The sequence below is a fragment of the Silene latifolia genome, chromosome Y, assembly GCF_048544455.1.
Source record: "Silene latifolia isolate original U9 population chromosome Y, ASM4854445v1, whole genome shotgun sequence".
Lineage (NCBI taxonomy): Eukaryota > Viridiplantae > Streptophyta > Magnoliopsida > Caryophyllales > Caryophyllaceae > Silene > Silene latifolia.
The window spans coordinates 472,590,156-472,604,989 of NC_133538.1; positions in this window are offsets into that span (position 1 = coordinate 472,590,156).

Consider the following 14,834-nt stretch of genomic DNA (forward strand, 5'->3'; position numbering starts at 1 on the left):
CGATAGATACGGATGCCCAAAATTCTTTGTGCCTCACCCGGATCTTTTCATCCGGAAATGGTTTTTCAACCATACTTTCACCGGTTAAGAGAGGTATGTCATTCCCAATCGGAGTATGTCATCGACATACAATATTAGGAAGACAATCTTGCTCCCACTCGACTTGATATAAAGACATGGTTCCTCGACCGATCGAGTAAATCCATTTTCTTTAATCACTTGGTCGAAGCGATGATTCCAACTCCGAGATGCTTGCTTAAGTCCATAAATGGAACGCTTAAGCTTGCACACTTTCTTAGGATTTTGTGGATCGATGAAACCTTCGGGTTGTACCATGTACAACTCTTCCTCCAAAAACCGTTTAAGAAGGCGGTTTTCACATCCATTTGCCAAATTTCATAGTCATGAAAAGCGGCAATCGCTAAGATGATCCGAATGGAACGCAACATGACTACGGGTGCAAAAATTTCATCGTAGTGCAAACCTGGCACTTGGGTGAAACCTTTAGCAACTAGTCGTGCTTTATAGATATCTTGTTGACCTTCCACGAAATGCTTTATCTTGTAAAGCCATTTGCATTGAAGGGGGCGAACCTTAGCAGGTAAGTCAACAAGATCCCATACGTTGTTCTCATACATAGAGTCCATCTCGGATTGCATGGCCTCAAGCCATAGCTTTGAGTCGGAACTAGAAATGGCACCTTTATAGGTTGCGGGTTCACTACTCGTTAAGAGTAGAACGTCATCTATGTCATGTTCCTCGACCATACCAATGTATCATGCGGAGGAATAGAGACTCTTCCCGACCTCCTAGGTTCCTCGGGAATATTAATCGAGCCGGGATTGAAGGAACTGGTTCCTCCAATGGTTGCTCGGTACTTGTTCTGGAATCTCCGGCGAGTTCGAAGGTTCTATCACTCTTTGCATTCTCGAGACATTCCTTCTCTAAGAATGTCGCACTAGCCGCAACAAATACACGTTGTTCGGTTGGCGAATAGAAGTAATGACCAAGTGTTCCTTTAGGATAACCTATAAAGTATGTCTTGACCGATCGCGGGCCGAGCTTATCCTCGTGTCTCCACTTGACATAAGCCTCGCAGCCCCAAACCCGTATAAAGGACAAGTTAGGGACCGTTCCCTTCCATAGTTCATATGGAGTCTTGTCAGACTTTAGACGGACTTGGTTAAGTATTAGAGCAGGTGAGAAGAGCATAACCCCACAATGAGTCGGGCAACCGGTGTGACTCATCATGGATCGAACCATATCAAGTAGTGTTCGATTTCTCCGTTCGGACACACCATTCAACTGAGGTGTTCCAGGTGGAGTTAACTGTAGGGCAATCCCACAGTCCTTAAGGTGTTGATCAAACTCGTGAGAAAGATACTCGCCACCACGGTCTGAGCGCAGTGTTTTAATCTTTCTTCCCAGTAGGTTCTGTACCCTATTCTGGTATTCCTTGAATTTCTCAAATGATTCACTTTTGTGCTTTATTAAGTAGACATAGCCATATCTACTTAAATCGTCCGTGAAAGTGATGAAATACCTATAGCCTTCTCGTGCGGTGATTGACATAGGCCCACACACATCCGTATGTATGAGTCCTAATAGGTCAGCAGCGCGCATTCCAACACCTTTGAAGGAAATTCGAGTCATCTTACCGATGAGACATGATTCACACGTGCCAAATGATTGAAAATCAAAGGCCGAGATAGCTCCATTCTTTATGAGCTGTTTTACGCGTTTCTCATTAATGTGTCCCATACGGCAGTGCCATAGATACGTTTGATCTTTGTCACCAACTTTAAACTTTTTATTCATTACATGTAATATTTCGGTGGTCTGATCTAAAACATAAATTCCGTTCATGAAGACTGCCTTGCCATAAATCATATCGTGTAATGAGAAAATGCAAGTATTATTCTCTATTACAAATGAAAAACCAAGTTTGTCAAGTGCGTAAACCGAAATAATGTTTTTCAAAGACTGGTACATAATAGCGATTATATAAAGATAACTCAAATCCGCTAGGAAGCTGGATCACATATGTTCCCCTCGAGACGGCAGCCACTCGTGCTCCATTCCCGACACGCAGTCCACCTCACCCTTTACGAGGGGTTCGATGTTTGAGCCCCCCGCACATGATTACACAGATGAGAACCACAACCAAGATATCAAGTACCCAAGTTCCATAACTTGCGTGGTTAATCTCAATCATATGAATAAAAGTAGAAGAGGATGAAGACATACCAACAGGTTTAACACGACCTGCCTTTAAGTCCTCATGATAAACAGGACATGTACGCCTCCAATGCCCAGTCTTGTGGCAATGATGGCATTCCATGTTTTCATTCTTGCTCTTTGTCGCGCCTGATGAGGTGCTCGACTCACCAGGCCCACTCTTACCTGACCCTGACTTCTTGAACTTCGGTTTACCTACTGCTAGGTTTGCTTGAGCTTTGCCCTTACCCTTGCCCTTGTTTGACACAACGAGGACATCCTGTTTCGAGATCCCACTGAACTTCATGTCCTTTCGGTGCATGCACGAGAAGGGAGTGCGATTCATGGGGACTTTTCTTCAAATCATTCATATAGTAATTTGCTCTAAAGAACGCAAAACCATCGTGGAGTGAGTGAAGCATGCGGTCAATGACGATGTTCTCGCTGATTTTACAATCAAGCGTCTCAGTTTTCTCGACATTCTCAATCATGAGAATGTGTGGGCTAACCGGTTGGTTTTTTCGAGTCTCGCATCAAAGAAGCGAGTGGTATGCTCATAGGTCACGATTCTCGGTGCTTTCGAGAATTCCTTAGTGAGCGTGGTGAAAATCTTGTTTGCACCATGGGCTATAAAGCGTTTCTGCAAATTGGGTTCCATTGCAAAAATGAGTACGTTTTTAATCGCACCCGCTTCCATGACGAAGTCGCTATACGTGGAGACCTCGTTAACTCGAGCCGTGGGACCTGGGGCTGGCGGGAGGGGCTCGATCGATACTTGAGCTTCGTCCCGCGGTGGCGGCGATTCCGTAATGTCGCCTCCCGTCCGCGAAGTTTGATCCATCATTCTTGATCTAGTAGGCGATTCATCCGATTCATGAAGATCCGGCCAGGACTCACGGTCCAATGTGGCACTTGGCATTGGGTCATCGAGGATGCCACCATTATGTTATTAGAGTTTAAAAAACGTGATCTACTGAAAAAGAAAGAAAAACAAAAACGAAATAAGCAACTCATCGAGGTGATTTAAGTCTATTTAAAAATTCATTTTAACGTGTAGACTCTCGCACTTGCATAATTGATCTCCCTCAAGAATGATACAAGTGATCCCAAGACTCAATTTCTGTAAATTGATAAGCCAACTGTTTAGCTAATTCTTCCGTAAGAACTCTTGGTCGATAGATTTCCGTAAATCCTATCTATAGTCCACCATAATCACAGGATCGTACGAGTGACCATAGTGTTGAGATAAAATAGGTCAATCGGTTCCAACTTACCCGACGTAGAAGGGGTCATATTATGCCTACCGACGAAGAAGGGACTCATTGGAGTTTGACCTATAAAGACTATTCTCAATTTTTGTTTATACGAGGAAGATCCCATCAACTTAATTTAAATTCATATTAAGTGAACGAATAACTAGCGTCTGCGTGAATGAATTAATTTAGGTGATGGCTTGGAATTGATCGTGTGACATGAGAATGTCAAAGAAAACTAACTCGTGACCTCTATATGTGTCAGTTTTCATGTAATAATTAGGTGGTTTGGTTTTAGGCGGAATATGATGCATATTATCGTTACGAAAAATAAATAAAAGAATGCAATACGTAAATAAAATTCCCAGTGTGGCCTATCCTAGTAAAAAGAACATAATACAACTTTGGAATCCACCGTTGGACCCGAAAAGCTTGTCTTGATGTTCCATCTTTGTCCATGCAGCGGGAGTGAGCATCCTGTTCTCCGTCTTTGGTCTTCTCAAAATTACAATTTAAAATTTACAAATATAAACCTATTTACATTCTAAATACAAAAACTGTAATTACAAGTGAAAAATCCAAAACGGAGATACGAGATCTCAAAATACAACCAAGACCGTGTTCCATCATTACGGTAACACGTTCTACTAAGGCCACACTAAGTTACAATCGTTTGTAAAAATAAATACGTAATTAAAAGCATTCAAGGCATTCAACAAAAACGATAAATAAAATGCATCAACTAAAACAAATTTATTCGTGACATAATTCTGTAATTATGTTAAATTTATCCAAACCACCTTTTTGACGATTAAAATTTATGTGATAAAACTGCTTCTATCAGTTTATTTTAATCTATTACAATCCGTTACTTTAAATACGCTTTAAAATAACTCAATGGTACGTGTGTGAACCGTTTCACAATCATAGCGAGTGTACAATATCCGTATAAAGTACATATTATGGCCAAAAGAAAACTTTTAAAACAAAAGAGTTAAAAATTTACACGCTGCCAAAACGAATCCCCTCGATCCAGGGACAAAAGTTCTCGATCGAGGAAGAGAAGGGCTCGATCGAATGAAGCTGCCATTCGATCGAGAGGTATGCCAAACAGAAAGAACTCGATCGACAAAACTGGTGGTCGATCGAGGACTTTAATTAGCAAGACTGCTCGATCGAGTACGAGGACTACTCGATCGAACAGTGGGGTTTTAAACAGAGGTCGATCGAGTACAGTAAGTACTCGATCGAGTAAAAACAAAACAGAAAACCTCTCGATCGAGTAAAAACATGCTCGATCGAGAACAAAAGTTTCTGAAAAATCAAAACCCTCGTGAAAACAGTTTTGTCGAAACAAAAACATCTCAATTTTGATCAAAACCGCATCAAAACAACTTTACAATCTGACAAAACTTGACATATTGCTATAATCTCCGTATAAAATAACAATATGTAAAAGAACAAATCGAAAACAAGATAAATCAACCATGTAAAAACATGTCACGGTTTCAACAAAAAACGAAAAAATGTACCGTGTATACATGGCACGGTTTTGAGACAAAAACAATCGTTTCAAAATCGTTTTATGAAAATCACATAGAAAAATTTACGTGGCCTCGCTCTGATACCACTTGTAGGGAAATATCCGTAAAATTCCCTTAATTTGAAGGATTATAACGTAAATTTAACATGTGAAATATGGTCATAAACGAAATACAATAGAAAACGATAAAGATTAAGAATCAACCTCGGGTCCTTTGATGTGCGGCGTAAAGAACAGAAATCAACAGAGATTCCCTCCTAATCGTTGCACCCAAGACCGTCTGAGACTATGCCCTTGTGCTAGAAATGCTCTCTAATTGACTTACAATATCGAGAGAGCTATTGTGAGGTTATTCGATGTGAGATCTAGAAATTTCAGAGAAGAATGCTCCGAAACCCTAATTTTTGAGACAAATGAATTGCTTAGGTCAAAAGGAGAGGGAGCCTCTCCTTTTGTTATCTCGGTCCGCGGGTCATGAGAGGAGGGAGTGGGCTTTCCACTTTCTCCTCATTTTTAACTTGTGGTCCGATCAATTTCGCTAAAATGTATATGACGGGTTTTATTATAAACTGTCATCGGTTATCGGTTATTAATACATCGACTAATAACACGGATTAGTTGAAATATTAATACATGTCCGACAAAGACAATATTGTATAATTAATTCAATATACATTAATCAAATATAAAACGTTTATATTCAATTTACGAATTAACTGCTTAATTCGTCTTAGCCATTATTATTTAATCCGTATTAAATAATTGTCTCAACATCGGGTTTTGACTAATTACTAGTCAATAACTCAGACTAACTGGTTAGTCAAAAATGGCATCAACATGACTGTATTTTCATACTGTCACATCTCTCAAACGTATCCTATAGGTGTGACTTTTAGGGACCAGTTGATCACCGCCATCTGTATGACAATAACGTCAAACTTATCTAGCAAGCCAACCGTTATTGATAAACGTGGATCAACTGATAATAATACCAAAAGTATGCCCTTTGATCCTTTTAGAGATTTATAAGTCCTTGCACTAACTGTAAAGGACACCAGCCCCAACATGAACTAGTCATGAATCTTATCAACATAAGACTTCTTATTTGACGCTAATATCATGTGGATTTATCTCCATAAATCTGGATATTAAAGATGTATTATATTTCTCCAAGTTTTAAATCATTCCCAATGATCAATATTTCGTCCACATAATAGACTAATTGAATTTACCGTAACTCCCATTAAACTCCATGTATAAACACAACTTCTCGACTTATCGAGAAAAGTTTTATAACATGATCAAACCATTGATTCCAACTCATTGATGTCCTACTTAAGACCCTCTCTTAAGTTTCACATTATCTTAGGATTGCAAGAATCTACAAAACTCAAGACATGTATTGAATACATTCCTTCTAATTGAAGAAGTGGGTTTTATATTCACTCGCTATATGTATATCATCATAATGAAACACAATCCCTAAGAAGATCCAAATAGACTTAAGCATTTCAACTAGTGCAAAACCCTTTGCCACCAATCAAGCTTTGATATCTAACAATTCACTTGGAATTTATTTCGGATTTTCATGGCTCTAAGCCTTGTATTGAGTTGTGACTTAAACACTCTCATGTAAATCATATATTCATTACTTTCCAGAAGTAACTTGAATCAAACAATTTCTTTGTAAGTTGTAAGTTCTTTACTTTCTTAAAAGTAACATGAATTCATTATCTTCAACAAGTGATGAATTTAACCTCCTAGGTTTCGAAGAAACAACGTTTTACACAGAACGTCTCATGTAGCCAAGAAAGACCAGTTTCTTGTGACATACAATTTTTGACACAATTCTTTTGTGGCTCTTGAAAATTTTCTCCCACTCTGTCTTCTAGAAATAAACTTGTATTCTAGAAAGACAGCTTCATGAGGCACAAACCCGTTGTACTCGAGATTATTGTAAGGAAAAATGAGCATTTGTTTCTTGTGAAAACTTACAAGCATGGTACCCTACCATTTCATATCTCATATGAATCGTTTTAGATTTAGTGGAAAAATAATTTAGACAATATGATAAAATCCCCAAAAAGATCAAGTAACTCAAAGTAACTTGATTAAAGTCCAAACCATAACGAATAGCGTTTTGATTTCTTTATCCAACCACACATATCCCATAATGCGTGCTAAGAGAGATTAATTTGTGATACTATATCACATTTTCCTTTGGCTTATATCAAAGTCTTCACTTTGATAATCCCATCACGACTAAATCGTGATTCTTTGAACTCTTTGAACTTCTTCAAAGATTTCTCTATTTACCTTATTAAGTGAACACAATAGTGTCAACTTAAATCGTTGGTAAAATAAAATGATCAACCTATGTTGTATCAATGATTTACATCCTCGATCTCCTTTTCAACCAAAAGGCACGAGACATCTTGCTTCGAATACAAGATACGCATATACCATAAGATTAACAATCTAATGGTTCCAAGAGTACTCGATAACTCTTTGCGTTCATCATTCCAGAATTTAAGGTTTAATCTTGGGTTACCAATTTGAGTCTTGCATCATCTACATGATATATCATTCTAGTTTGGTTTAGAATATAATCACCTTTGATAATGGGCTAGCCATACATCAAATCATGGTGTATAGGGTCACAAAAGTGAAACCTCTTTTGTATCTTAACAAAATTATATTATTATTTAGAGTTTATTCACTTAATAGTCATAATTAAGGTATAAATATAAACCCCAAACTAGATTGAGTACACAATGACTCTATCTCTCGACATCATTGTTGCTAGTCGTCATATTCTAATCATCCTATGTATCAAATATAATAAAGAAAACCACCACCGGTTTCTAATATTGACGAAGTAGTACTAGCAAAATTTATGTCAATCAAATAAACATTTAAAGAAGAAGGTCCCATTAGATGTCCCACAACTAACTTGCTGATTCTTCAATAATTTTGGGTAGTTTCCTTTCTAGCGTCCAACAATTAAGACAATGGAAACTTTATCGGTCGGGATTGATAGGTTTAGTATCGTTATTCTCAATAACTTTACTTTTACCATTACCTTGTATCAATTCCATTCTAATTTTACTTCTTTAAACCTCATCCTTTTCTTAACGGTTTAAGAGAATGCTCCCACTCATTTCAATGAGTCTTTTCTAAGAGAAGCAAAATTGAAATTGATGAAGACTACTCTTCATTCGTTTGTTTAGTCTTAAAACTTTCATTGAAGTGGTTGCGGTATTTTTGGTCAATTATGATTTCTAACAAATCTAGTCATCAAAATGATTTAACGTTTCAAAGTACTTAACTCAATTAAGCACATGAGAAACAATTCATTGTAATTAGATATGTTAGTCAAGAATCAAAAACCCTTTTGATCACGAATAACATTTATCTATACTCTTCACAAGAGATCCTTTCATTTGATATTACGAGGTTTTTAGAAGAAAATTCAAATTTTTCTTTAGTTACGATGTTTTAATGGAGATTTGAATCGAAATGATATCGTATATAAATTGTGGTGAAGAAATAGAACGATGCGACAACGGAATGATGAAAACTAACATTTATCGTTATAATAATACTTGCAAATAAGTAAAACATTTACATAGTGACCTCTACCCAACTATGATAAATGATTCCAAGATCCAAATTCATATTAACTTGGGCACGCTTTGGCGATACAACCCTCATCAATATAACTCGGTGGATTAACTCTTTAATCGATTCTACTTTTAGAACTCTTGGTCGATAAAATTACATTAATATTTATCTTTAGCCCAAAACACATCCGGCTATGGTCGAGAATACTTTTGTTGAGTTCAACCCAAATTTCGAATAAATGTGTCCATGATCCAAATTCACATTAACTTGGGCACGCTTTGGCGATACAACCCTCATCAACATGAATTCGGTGGATAGACATTTACCACCCACTTCCCCTACGTAACACGGTTTGTACCCCGGTTTGGCCGAGCGCACTCCCTCACGAAATACGTTTCCATGGTTTCTAATTTTTGGTAAGGCTAAGTCTCAATTGTTTATTTAGCGAGAGGTCATGTCAATTTATTATCTATCACGTTTTATGTGAACTAAAGCGGTGAACTACGATAATTGTAATTGACACGGTCGATAAACTCGATTTAAAATGCATGTTTAGTTATGGCGATTTAGCGATGCATGCAACATATATATAAAATCCAAAGCATAAAAATAAAATCCTAGTATGGCCTTCCTAAAATAGTAAATCTAATAAACTATTACAAATTCTTAAACCAACTCCTTTGGTCCCTTGAACTTCGGTCTTGGCACGCATCTCGAGGTAACACCGTCTTCATGGAAACTCCGGGAAATTACAAAATAATAAATAAATAAAAAAATTACATAATTTCCTATTATACATTTGTATTAAAAAAAATCGACTAAAAACTAAGGCCATACTAAGTAAAATTACATAATTCAAAAATTATATAAAAATAAAATATTAAAATCATAAATAAAATGCAGCATTATAATATGTATGAACATGCCAAATTTTAAGCTAAATCGCCTTTAAAGAGCCAATATCGTATATTACATCGGTTTTTATGGATTTGCGTGATTATAACTTGTTAAAAATCACAATAATTACATAAATTCATATTTATGTTCAAGTTAATTATCCTAATTCACTTAGGACTCAAAATTTAGTCTTCACTAACATTTTGATAATAATTCAACTTGATTTGACAACATTGTTCATTATGCACTTAAAATTACAATTTTATAACATAAACTTCAAATTAAATAAAAATAATTTCAAATAATTTCAAATTTTGAAATTCAAACTTATGAACATTTCAAATAAATACCATGAGCCTCATAATGTTCAAAACATAGGTTAAATATTTCTAATAATTATCGAGAAAAACAATGTTGCGGTTTATCGGTTTTAACAAATATGACCATTAAAATATGAGAAAATTTATTTTCATCAAATTTTTACTTTTAGATATAAAATATATGATAAAATGCAACATGTGACGTTTTTCTTTAGTCATGAAGTATGTTTTAGCATTATAACTAATTATAGTCACTATTTATGTGATTTTTCATCAAAAATTCATAAATCATGCAAAACAACTTCACTATATCCAAATATTTTACACACATATTGTAAAATTGCATGTGACAACATACTAAAAAATCATGATTAAATTCGAAATATAACTCATATTAACCTATTTACCCATTTAAATACAACTTTAACTTATAAAATTCATATTTCGAGCAAAATAATTCATCTTGACATGAAAATTCACAGGCCATCAATATGTATTATATGTGAAAACATATCCAAAAACCACTGGAAAATTCGAAGTTTAAGTAATTTTCGTCCAAAAACGACATTTATATATACAAAATCACATTTTTATGTCATAAATTAACAAAATTAACAAAATTAACAATAAAATCCATAAATAAACCAAAATGTCCTAAAAATCACTTAGGACCATAAAATTTTAACATGAAAAGTTATTTTTAGGTTTATCTTCATAAATCCAAATTAATTAGTTTCGTATGTTAATCTTATAACTCGGAAAAACCATAAACCGATTTGCATGCAAACAACCTATGGCTCTGATACCATGTGTTGGGTTTCTTTAAACTCAATAAGATACATATTCATATATGAATTAATTTATTTGATCATAAAATAAATACATGATCTTATGCATGCAAACTTAATAAAAAGAGATGAAAAAAAACGATTTCTCACCATCTTATTTTCGGCCATTTTGGGCACAAGTGAAGTCTTCTACCTCACTTGTTCTTAAGCTTTCCATATTTTAGGATGATCCTCCAAAGACTTCAAGTATAGAAGTCACTCCTCTTGATTGCACCCAAGATTATCCCTTATCTCTACTAAATAATAGGTGCTAGATATTTGTTTAGTAGTTTACCTTAAAATTGATTACTAATACTCATATATTACATTAATAATATTAGTAATGTGATTGAACAATTTGGATCATCATTTCTCAAGTTTATGAGAAAGATGGAAGAGAAAAGAGGAAAGATGCATAAGTAAATGATGCATGTGAATGAATAATTATAAGAGGAATAAATAAAGAACAAAAACCTCCAAAATAAGGGAGTGTCCACCGGTTTTGGGGAGGAGGAGGACCAATATATGGTCCTTCACATTTCCTTTTGTTCTTATCAATATCTTAGGCTTGTAAGGCTAGGTGTAGATTAGGTATCATTAGCTTATTTTATCTCATAAAATAATTCACCCACTAACACCCATTACTCTCATTATTTCGGTCCATTTATATAAAATGGACTACCATTTTATTTTGTCAATTGTCACACAATATGTCACACGTAGTATGTTACATGTTATTAATTAATTTAATGCATATTTATCACATAAATATCATTTTATGAATTAATTAAATTACATACAACAAATTGACTAGTGATACTTGATCACATAAATAAAATGGGTCATACAATTATAATTCACAACATCTTGTAATTACAATTATCCATTCATTCTTATCTCTATTGTTTCTCAAACAATAAACAATTTTCGTAACAAAGCATTTTTATTACTAAAATAAATCTTATTTATCTCATTACAATAAGATAAATATATTCTCTCTCACAAATGAATTTTTCAATTTTAAGGAATTGATTAACTCGTATCGTCATACAATTAATCAACTTTACAGATAAGGGCATCATCCTTTAGGCGTGACCTAAAGGGATCAACTGACCACCACCGTCCCACGACAGTAACGTCAAACTCTAGCAAGCCAATCGTTACCGATTAATGTTGGTCAGTTGACTATATAATTGAATCATCCCTTGCGTATTCTTATTATGAGATTTAATTATGTCATTGACAATGTGATCGCATTATTGTCGGGGACACTCCAACAATAGTTGCATTTAGAATTTTCTAAAACCTAATTGAGAACCCTGACAATTTACCATAGGCCTTCATAGCTACTTTTTCTCTTTAAGACCTTGTCTAACAGAATACATTCAAGACACCCTAGATAGTGTACTACTAGTATCTTTTGACCCATGAGCTAAGGCCAAGTCAAGGGTTTGCATGTGGGTCATATATCCAACATTATGGTGTGAACGGACTTGGTTAACTTGTCTAGGTGACCGTGAATGACTTGGTGGTGTGGAAACCCAAAAATATTTTCCGTGAATAAGTTTGAAGTGCTCATTTCAAAAGTTTTTGTGATGTGGAATCATTTTAATTGCCAAGGAAACCTCAAGTGCTTTGAAATGTTGAAATGTGCGAAATTAAGTTGTTTTGATAGAAGTGTACCACTTCGATGGGCTTTGGAGTGGGATCCATTGAACTGGGCCCCCACATGGTTGTGAATTCGACCAGCCAAAGACAGAGCGACTATCACCCCGAAAAGCTATTGTCTAGAGGTTAATCGATTGCCTAATAAGCGATTGGCGAAAACAAAGAACATTACCAAAGAAGGGACAAATCCCATCTTGAGTTTTGACATATGAAATGCAAAAGTAGCAGTGAGGTCAAATTTTGAATGCTAGTCAAATCCACTTTCTTTTCTTGAATTGAATTGAGGATTTCATTGCCAAAAACCTTTTGTTATGCCACCTTGTTGAGATTGGGATGACTCTTGACCTTTACTTTTGTAGAGAACTTGAGACTTGTCATGTCATATGCCACTAAACACCATAAGGATCATCTTTCTACGCCATCTGATCGCCCTTGACGAAAGCATTTAGCGATTGTGGATAAAAGTACCCTAGTTTTACACTATTTGGAGGTGACTTGTTTGTATCCTGTTAGACTTAGTGGTTTGTAGAACTAGTGCCTACGAAGGAATGTGTGCCCTTGAAGTGTTTCTCTTTTAGCAATTTCCGCCACTTAGATGAGGAAAGTGGCTATTCTTTTGTAGATGCATTCTATGTTTCTTTGTGTGCTTAATGTTTGGATGCATCGCCATTTTGGCAAGCCCCGCCCAGCCTTGCCTTGCAAGAACGCATTATACCTCATGGATGCATTGTTGTGAGTTGAAGGGGCAGAGTGAGACCCGCTAATTGTCTCATATCAACTATGTTATTAGGATAGTTTAAATAAGGGTCATAGTTTTAGTCACCTCTTTACTCGGGACGAGCAAAGGTCCGGTTTGGGGATATTTGATGTGACTCGTATTTACGCACATTTAGTCCCCTAAGTAGCCCTCGTTTCATATGCTTTTACGTGAATATTAGGGTTATTTCTTGTGTTTAGCTTCCTATTATGCAAATTTTGTGAAGTTTGGTACCTTTTTAGGAGGAGAGCATTAACCTTGCGTAAATGGTGCATTACGGAGCTAAATTGACCGCATCTAACGACCAAGTATAAAAGAGGAGACCAAGACTAAAGGCCTTAGTCAATAAAACAAGCAATGGAGAGGAACCCCCATAAGTCCTAGCCAACTCCCACGAGCTGGGAAGCAGCCACGCCCAAACAAGAAAGAAAGGAGAGTGAGCTTGTGGGAGCTTATTTAAGATCCCACGAGCCCAACCTGAGCTCGAGTGAGCAGTTACCCAGCTTTCACGAGCTAGCTGACAAGATGAACGACGAGGAAGAGGAACCCGTGGCAGCTAGCTCAGCTCTAGCAAGGCAAAGGACTTCCTTAAGGGGCTTAATCGTCATTTAAGCCCTTAGTTAATCTAATGCTTATACTTAATATAAATACCTCATGTACTTAAAGGAAATGACACATTAGATTAGCTTAGTTATACCTCCTAATTAGTTTAACTATATCTTAATCCTTCCTTAATTATTGTTTAAACAATCTTAGATCTAGCTTGGTAATTGAAAAATTCTTGGGTTTGTATTGGAGAATTTTCAACTCTTCATCATTAATCAAGGCTTTCTTATATTATTCTTCTATTTCCTTTATTCATCTTAGTTTTGTATAATTCCTTTGCTCTTTACTTATTCTTTCATTTAAGCTTTTGTTAATTACTCTAATTAATCATCATGTTTATACTTGTTAAGATGTTTGACACCATTAATGACATGATTTCCATGATGATGTGTGAATAGTCTCTTAGCTAGGGTTAGTGGGGGATTAAGGGAGTAAACATGGGTTACATCTATGCTTAATGAGTTCATATGAATAGTTGTATGTTGTGTTTTCAACTTATGAAATGCTTGATTGACAACCTAGCATGATTCACTAATCTTTTCAACAAGACTTGTAAGACATAAATCAACTCAATGCTTGTTAAACCATTCATATTGTTGAATAGGGAGATCCAAGTCATTATAGGTGTCGTAAGCTATAAATCAACTTGACTCTGAGACCTAAGTCTCCCTAGGAATTGTAAGACATAAATCAACTCGATTCCAACACAACTATAATTGTTTGTATGACTCATTAATGTTATTATTGTAATACTCTGTATTTAATAATTATATAATAATAATTTTTTTTATATTTAGGGAGTTGGGCTTAAGACGGAATAATAATAATATAATAATAATACGATACATGTATGTATATATGTATGTCATACTAGCTACCCACATACATATACCCTTCACCCTACCTTATCCACCAAGCCCTATCCATTTGTAATCCACCAAAATCAACCATCAAATTAGAGAGAGGAAAGAAGAGAGAGAAAGAGAAGAAAAGGGAGATTGTCTTTTGCCCCTCCGGCTCAAGTTCGTAAGGTAAGATCGTCTTATGCTAGCCTTTATGTTATTTATTTTATGCCTTTGACCCGTTCCGACCTTGACCCATCATTTACCCGCCTTGGACCAC